The sequence below is a fragment of the Maylandia zebra genome, linkage group LG18 (assembly GCF_041146795.1).
Source record: "Maylandia zebra isolate NMK-2024a linkage group LG18, Mzebra_GT3a, whole genome shotgun sequence".
Taxonomy (NCBI): Eukaryota; Metazoa; Chordata; class Actinopteri; order Cichliformes; family Cichlidae; genus Maylandia; species Maylandia zebra.
The window spans coordinates 38,581,439-38,590,462 of NC_135184.1; the positions used below are offsets into that span (position 1 = coordinate 38,581,439).

General features: G+C 41.6%; 1 pseudogene across 1 annotated transcript; it reads right to left on the reverse strand.

Annotated features, from left to right (window-relative positions):
• Window positions 1-1,273: 1,273 nt before the first annotated feature.
• LOC143413596 (cadherin-6 pseudogene) lies at window positions 1,274-6,909 on the reverse strand (annotated as a pseudogene). The gene is given in 2 exon segments (XR_013094200.1): window positions 1,274-1,509; window positions 3,107-6,909. The product of XR_013094200.1 is annotated as a cadherin-6 pseudogene (transcript).
• Window positions 6,910-9,024: the final 2,115 nt, after the last annotated feature.

The following is a 9,024-nucleotide window of genomic DNA, read 5'->3' on the forward strand; positions in this document are numbered from 1 at the left end:
TTTGATTATATTTTGTATGATGGATTATGCAGAAAAAGTAGAACTGGGCTGAAAGATCTATCGCTTTATCACCTATTCAGGTTGTAAATCGTGTTTTTAAAAAGTAACTAAGTAATTAATTACTTTTGAAAATAAGTAATCAGCAACGTAACGGGATTACTTTTTGGGGGAAGTAATTAGTTACTGATTACTTTTTTCAAGTAACTTGACCAACACTGGATGTGACCTTCATGCCAGAGACTTTGTGAATGTCAAAAACTTTAACAGTGGCTCACAGTGGCTGCCAGGTCCAGTGTCTTTTGTTGTGGGATGACAGGTAGGTTTGCAGGCACCCATCTGTCCTGCACTGATGGAGAGGCGGCTTCACAGATGGTGTATGTTTTTCATGAGGACGGTGTGCGTGGCCTTGGGGACTGGGTAATGTTGTCAGCAGCCTCTGAGGTCAGTGCTGGTACAACCATTAGGGGCTGGCAGAGCACACTACTCCACTTTCTCCAAATCTGGCCACAAGAGCCCAGCTTGCTCTTGTTTCTGCAAAAGTGAAAAGGTCAAAGACGTAGCACAAGCTCTCTTCAATATGCTTTTAGAAATGGCAGATTTATTTAGGTGGTACGTGCCATTCTGTTTCCCTGTCAGGAGGGTAAAGTGCTTGTGTTGTGCATTCGTGGGACGTTTGGGTTTTACCGCGGTTTACACTTCAGGTTGCAAGAACATTTTAACCGCCTGTAGAAGCGACAAGAAAAAGTTAATTAAAAGTTCCAGAAACATCCTAAAGTTTCCATGCCTCCTTTTCCTGTGGAAGCAGCTAACAGATAACCTGGGTGGGTTGAACTTGCCTCATCGTACAGAGCCCAGCTGTCCTCAGAGTTCATCAGCTCAGAGCTTAAAATAAAGCCACTCTGTTGAACATCCTTCCTGAAACAGCGCTCTGTGCACCATTAAACTGTAGCAAATCTCCCATCACTACATCCGAGTCTGATCACTTTCCTGATATCCATGCTCATTAGAATCACTTTTTATAAACATTGCAGAGTCTGTCCATAAGTTGATAACCTCAGTGGATTTTAAAGAATATATAAAGTACAGACTTTCAGCTTAAATTTAGGAAGTCTAACAAAAGTATTGCATAAACTGTTCAGGAGTTACAGCCACTTTTATTCAAAATCTGAATACAAAAATGTCATAATTGTCCAAACACTGAGGTGTGACTCTCCGCTTACGGCGGCTGTCCTGCTTTCCAGAAGAAATGTTTTGGAAGAAATGTCTGCAGCAGGACTTTCCTGTTGCATTAGAGCAGTGTTTAGTAAAACGACTGTAGTAATCATGCATCGAAATTACTGGAGTGTAAGACAGAGACCAAAGCTTCAATACAAAAGTTTATTTTCATCAAATTAAAAAAGCAGTAAAACATCATCGTATACAGAGAGTAGACTGCCCACAGTGAGTTTCAGACAGTGAAGCTGGGTGGCGTTTGAGGTTTTTCCCTTCTCAGAATATCATCATCGTGTCCTGTAAATATACGGAGCCAAAGGAAAAACAAGTGGACATTTTCGTTTTAAGCCTTCAGAGCAGGGTCACGAAACACAGCTGGAACAAACTGATACTTTTAGTGAGACACACAATACAAAACCCCTGATATAAAATCATGACATGTATCACTGAGGTTGGCGGTTGTGATTTCACCTTCAGCTTCATTAATTAGTGCTAATGACAAATTCACTGCCCCAGTTTTACTTAATTACTAGGGGTGCAACGATATTCGTATCGATATTGAACCGTTTGATACAGTGCTTTCGGTTCGGTACGCATATGTATCGAACAATACAACATTTGTAATTTATTTTATCAACTTTTCTTCTGACGATGCTGTCTGTGTTGAGCGCTCAGTGGATCTGCGTTCGACTACTCCGCCTAGGCTGCACTGTCGAGCGCAGATCCACTGAGCGCAGCACAAGCTAGCAAGACAGAAGCTAAGCTCGTTGCAACATGGCAAATTGAACCTCCCCCACCCTCATTCAGATCTGGCGTTTGGAACTATTTTGGTTTTCATGTGACGTATGACCCTGAAGGTAAGCGAGTCATGGACTAAAGTAAAACAGTATGTTGGATGTGCCACGCAATGCTCAATTACATGGGTGGGAACTAGTGCGTTAGCTTGTTAGCTTGTTAGCTTGTTAGCCGTCCAGCCCCACGCACGGGGCGATCCGCGGTAGCTCGTTAACGGAGATTTGCCGTATTGTGGCGTTAACGTCATTTCAGATTAACGCTGACAGCACTAGTGGGAACACAACGAATATGACTGCACATTTACTCCGACAGCATCCTAGTGCAAAGACAAGTGGAAGCAGACAAAAACAACAAGCATGCTACAAACTTTACCCGAGTCATTTAGACAGCCGTTAGCACAGGATTCTCCTTATGGGGACCTGATATGTTTAATATGCTGCTGAGAATATAGCCCAGAAGAAGCGTCTAGTAGAGCTTTTATTTTGAAAGAGCCATTTCTCTGTAATAAACTCTCTTTTCCAAAGATGAGGGATTCCTCAATCAGATAGATTTTTTTTTTAATTATTTTGTTGTTTCAGCAACATTAAATTTAAAAACTGTACGTTTGAGTTAAAATATATATTTATAATTGTAATAAATGACAAATTAAAAAGGCATGAACATTTTTTGTATCGAACCGAACCGTGAATTTTGTGTATCGTTGCACCCCTATTAATTACAGCATTTAAAAACAAAAGCTGAAGAAGCAAGCAGATAAACCAGTGAAGGAGGCAAACTGGTTTCCTTTTTCTCATCCACAAAAACCAGTGGGTGAAATCTGTGCCACAAGACCTTTGGGCAAAAACATTTTGATCATAATCAAACTATGAACTACAGAGGAGACGACAACAGATATGAAACTGAAAACAAGGTAACCAGTCACCAAAAAACCCACGAGGGCTTTGTTGACTGAAGCAGGGCTGCTTTTCACCTTTGAACCAAATTCACCTGGAACAGTTTGTTACCATTGATTTGAATACAAGTCTAACAAACCCTGTAAAGTGAAATTCCTTCATTTGTGCTGTCTCATTGACACTTTGGTGACAAGCTAAATACTTACGTTGAATTTCTTGATGTTACTGTAAGGCTGTTTCCCTGCTGTTTTAGCCCATGTAAAGAAAAGTTGGAGTCTTGAGTTCCTGATTGTTCCACTTTACAGAAACTGGCTTCAGCTCAGTCAGGGTGCAGAAGCAGGAGCTCCCAACATGGTTCTCAATGAAACTAATTGGAGCGTAATTTGCTATTTACCTCTGATTCTAAATATTAGCCCCCATTTTAAATTCTCTGTTCACATCAGAATGACTCACGTACTTTCATTACTCTTATAAGTGATTTTTGTTCAAAATCAATAGCATTCTGCTAATGCATGCTAATGGGTTCGTTAAGAATTTACATCAACACGCTTCCTTCTGGTTAGAGATGGCACGATACCACTTTTTTATGTCCGATACCGATATCATAAATTTGGATATCTGCCGATACCGATATGAATCCGATATAGTGTTTTTTAATCAACAAAACTGTTTTTTAAAATATCTTGCTGCATTTTGCAAGTCTGCAAGTTCATATTCAAGTTTAAAACAACAACTACACTAAAGCTATTCTGTTATACCTGTATACAAAAAAAATATTTCATAGTTCAGCAATACTGATCAATCTAATAAACTTAGACCTACACCATCCTCCCTATTCTGATATTTTAAAGAGTACTTAGCGTAAATATTAAGCAACCTAACTAATAGGGTTCCAACTCCCAGCAACAACAAAAATAAATAAATAAAAAATAGGGAACCACCCCTCACGCTCCACCTCATGATGCTTAATCGACGTAATCAACCTTAATTTGATGCAGTGTAAAAAAAAATGCACAGAAATCAATTATTTTTCAAGAAATATTAAATAGATTCAACATCTTTCTTCAACAAAATTGCAGACTGCACAGATGGTACCTTCCCAAAGGAAAAAGTACTATAGCTTACTAGGGTATATATTAGACTTAATAGTCACTATATACAGTAATTGACTTCTATTCATTTTACATCAAATTAAAACTTTGGGTGTCAGATAATTATTTATTAAAAGCTAGACATTTTAAATGAGAATAAGAAAGAAAAGTATGTCTTTGTGCCCCCTTTTCCCTGTTAATGCCCTATCGGCCCCCCTGGCTAAACTTTGCTAGATCCGCCCCTGCACAGCTACCAGCGTCAGCTACGTAGAAAAAGATCCTCGAGTAGAAAGTAATATTAAATACATTCTAACAACAGCTGATCAAGCTTAAACGTGCTGCTGTTGTTCAGCCGCTGGTTTCCTCTTTCTGGTGCAAAGTGGACCAAAAACAAACCAGAGAGACGGACTCGCACAGAAAAGCCGATCAGCTGATCATTAAGCAGTTTCACGATTGAAGTAGCAGCAAGAGAGAGAGAGAGGCAGTCGCTTGTTAAGCTTAACGCAGGAATGCTTTACATTCAGAGATGGACTTACACACTTGCTTTACTTCTCTCGGGGATAACTTTGTCGGAGATGAAATGCCGGGTTGCTAGCGAAGCTCCACATGCTATCCAGACCACCGACAGGTCCCGCATGCCACAGCTGCTCTATCACGTGATGCATACTGCTCCGACGTTCTGAGGCGAGTTACGGCGTGTTGCAAGTTTTGTGAGGTGCTTTCGTGATATTTAATGGATCGGATTACATTTTTTATTTTTCTCCGATATCCGATCCAGTAATTTAGGTCAGTATCGGACCGATACCGATACGTAATATCGGATCGGTCCATCTCTACTTCTGGTACATGCTTTCAAATGGTAACTAGATGTTAGTCGGACACTTCCATCTGGTTGAGGTGGTTAAAGGTGAAGCTTGCAGGAGGCTGCTATTATAGATTTTCTACCATTGTTTGCTTTGTGGCTAAAATCCAAATACAGGCTGCAGAGGAGCGGCTGCTGTCGCTGTGATCACCAGTGAATATTGAAACCTTCTACAGTCGTTGATCGAAACGTGATGGAAGTCTCCAGGAAAAAAACGCTGAAGAGTTCTGGGTTACAGCACCATAGTTACTCGTAACCATAGGGTTACTCGTATGAGCATGTATTAGTAACCCCGGCACTATGGTGCTGTACAGCAGCATTCATTCTAGATCATCACACAAGCAGAATTCTAGAGTATTTAAGAGGTCTTTGTCTATGTTCTCTATTTGTATCAATATTTTTACATTATACTGATGCAAACACATTTTTGCATTCTGCACTCACATCTCTGACAACAGATTCCCCTGTATCCTACACACTGGACAAGGCATCTTATTTACAGTGTTCTTGGTATGGTGGATGTGTTAGCATACAGTTGGTGACGCAGGGTTTATGTTCAACTGTGTCTTGATGTTAAGAGTGTCCGAGTCTTCACCAGCTCCTGAGAGAGATGTACAGGACTGCTGAACGCACCTGTCTGTAGCCATACTTTATGATTATTTTCCTGGAGATTTGATGTTTAACATTACATGTAAAATATGGTGAATGCAGCTTTGTTTGATTTCAATCATTCTCTCCATCGCGGCATGAAGAGTGACACCCCTGCTGTGAAGGCATGGACTCTCCATGTACATGATGGAAACTATAAAGCATACTGTCAAAGAAAACATTACTCGACAACTGTTTTTGTTATATAAACTTGTATTTTGTAATAGGAAAAGACTCTGGAGAAATTAAAGACGCAACTGATTATAGTTCCAGTATAATGAGTTCAACCACAGTTCTGCCACCAGAACAAGAAAGCAAAAAAGACAAACAATCATGTAAGAGTAAGTCGACCCCTCCATTCTCAGCCAGCCAACAGGCGTCCACTGTTCTGTTTGCAGGGCAGCAGAAGGGCACTTAGCTGAAAGAAAGAATGAAAGCAAAAGAACTCAAACCTCATTTAGGCCTGCCACGAGTCTTTGAAAGTTTCCTATGATTAGAGCTGAAGATATTTGGGCTTCACCGTTGTGATAGTTGATTAACATTTCTACATAAGATTCCAAAAATAGAGATTTAAGACTTTTATCACCTTTGAAAATGACTTGGTAAACTGTTTCTGGACGGGTGTGCAGTGAGGACAGATCAAAGCTTAGCTGGTGATCTCAAATTTTATTTATAGGCATTCGCACCTACCAGCACATCTGTTGGGTTCTATATGAAGTCTATGTGTGCTCAAGTGCTCATATTTTCTTAAAGCAATTTTAAGAGGCAGCTCTCTCAGTTTAGTAGCTTGAATGTTGCTATCCTCAGATCTGCAATGGTCTAAATGTCACCTGAACTCATCTTTGACACAGATGGTGTAGCTGTTAGAAGTCACTGTCCTCAGCCTCGTACAGGTCAGCTAGTTTCCTGAAACGGGGCCCCCAGTCACTCAGGTAGTTGTAGTCCTGTTCAGCCTCGGATGAAGCCGAGCCCAGCGAACTGAGCGACTCGGCCACTGACCCCACTCCTTCATAGGCATACGTGGCCAGTGAGTCGTACGGTGGCGCTGTGGGGCTATAGTCATTCTCCATCACTCTCTGGTTGATGAACTCGCATACATCCCCATTATCACGTGCAGCCATGCGTATTGGAGGCATAAGCAGGCTGGAGGGAGCTGGGGCAGGGTGGCAAGTTGTTGGATACAGCAGAGTATCAGTAGGGATGATGTCACGCCTCTGTTTAGCACCCTCATCAGAGGCAGCTGCAGCAGCTGGGTGTCGCAGGGCGCCAATATCAAAAGCCTGGGTGTCCTCCTCGCCACCACCCTCATCATTGTAGCTAACCACGTTGTCCCTGACATCTTCTTTGGAGATAATAAGAGGTTCCTGCTTCCTTTGGTGTCTTAATGCTGTGAATAGAACCACAACCACTGTAGAAAAGAGAACAACGATGCAGGATTAGATTATAATCGTGTCCCAGTGGAGCATGAATTTCAACAACCAGCCACCATAGATAACAGATATAAGGACCACTGCTGCTTAATTAAATGATCTCATTTTTGGTCACTTTGTGTTTCTTTGTTATGCCCTATGATGAACATTGTTCACAATAGTTGCTGAGATCTGGGAACAAATGAAGCCCTTTATCTACTGGTAAAATCAGACTCTGTTATGTGGTAGGCACCCTGTTGCCTCTCACAGTCCTAAAGCAGTTGGATGTGATCAGTGTTGGGGAGTAACGGAATACATGTACCGCCGTTACGTATTTAAAATACAAAATATGAGTAACTGTATTCCGTTACAGTTACCGTTTAAAAAGGTGGTATTCAGAATACAGTTACTTTGTTGAAATAAATGGATTACACGGCGGTACTTTCCTGTTTCATATTGTCGCGGGTCAGGACTGTTTGGGTTTTGTTTGACAGCTACGTTCTGTTGTTCCAGGCGGCAGCGTTACGGTTGCCATGGTTACAGGGCGACGCTCTCTCTCTCTCTCTGCGACTGCGTGTTTCCTGGGTGAGAGAGCGCCTTTTCGTTGTTGTTGTGCTAAGCTAACAGGCAGAATGCTACAAGCATAGCTCTAAAGAATGCAGCATCATGGGCAGTGTAGTCCGTGCTGCAGGGAGAATGGACTGCCATACACGTTATGGGTCTGTGAGCGCGAGGAGGGAGAAAAAGGGGAGTGGAAAGGTACGAGTTGTCATCGAGGAAAAACGGGAGCTGGAAGCATGTAAATATAATAATAACCACTGCAGCCAAGAAGAGAGCCTGACGAGCCCAGTTGTAAGTAAGCTATTAAGACTCGACTGTACACCGTGTTCGTGTTTTCCTCCGAAACAATAAGTTCCGTTGGAGCAGCCTTTCAACGCCTCTCTCTGTCTCTCGCAAGAAAAGTTGACCCACACAACAAAGTAAAGCTATTTTTCGGCTACGAGCCGACAGGGACCCGCCCTATTAGTCAGAGGTCCCTTTACTACAGTTCGGAGTCGCGGACCTTCAGTAATAGTAATAAATCACACAGCAATAGTACATTCACGTTGTTGTAAAAAGCATGATAATATATTAAGTAATCCAAAGTATTCAGAATACGTTACTGTCATTGAGTAACGTAACGGAATACGTTACAGAATACATTTTGGGGCATGTATTCTGTATTCTGTAATGGAATACATTTTAAAAGTAACCTTCCCAACACTGGGTGTGATTTAAACAAGGAAGTGAGCAGTTAAACAGGATATACCTGTCATCATTCACACAGAGTTAAAATGGGCTAGAACACATGTGTCAAAGTCAAGGCCCGCGGGCCACATCCAAGCCCGGCGTACATTTATATCCGGCCCGCGAGATCATTTTATATAGATGTACTGTTATTGTTATGCATGGCCCGGCGATATGAGGCGCTAATAATATACAAACTACAGATCCCATAATGCAGCACTGCAGCCTCCTTGCTGACCGCTAGGCTAACTGGGAACATTCCCACCTCAATCAAGTCAAACTTCTGTTATCCGATTGTTCAGTCTGACGTCACTAGCCGTGTCTGGACCTAAACTCCGCTGCAGGTCCATATATCAAACGATCACTATGGCATTACTGAGAGTTGAAAAACTGTCTAAAGTCTTTCATCTTTAATAAAATGATCAGCGTTCTGCTCTACCAGGTGTAACAATTGAGTTTAACATCCAGGCATCCATGAAAACGGAATTTATGACATTTAACGGAGTTAGAAGTTAGCAGGAAGTTAGCTCGCTAGCTTCTACCTAAATACAATATAGCATGTCCTGACTGCAGGGTTTTGGAAACAAATTCAAACGTACAGCTCTGTTATCACTTCCAACATAAATGAAGACAGAAAACTAAACAGCAGTGACGTTTGTAGGGTTACTGAAGTTGGGCTAGCTGGTATATAATGATGTGCTACGTGACCGCTAGCGACACAGCTATGTTAGCATAATATAAACAACCTAACTTTTTTTCCACTCGATAAAAGTTAACGTGAGTGTTCTAGGTGGTCAGGAACAAATGTAATCGCATGGCAGGATGCT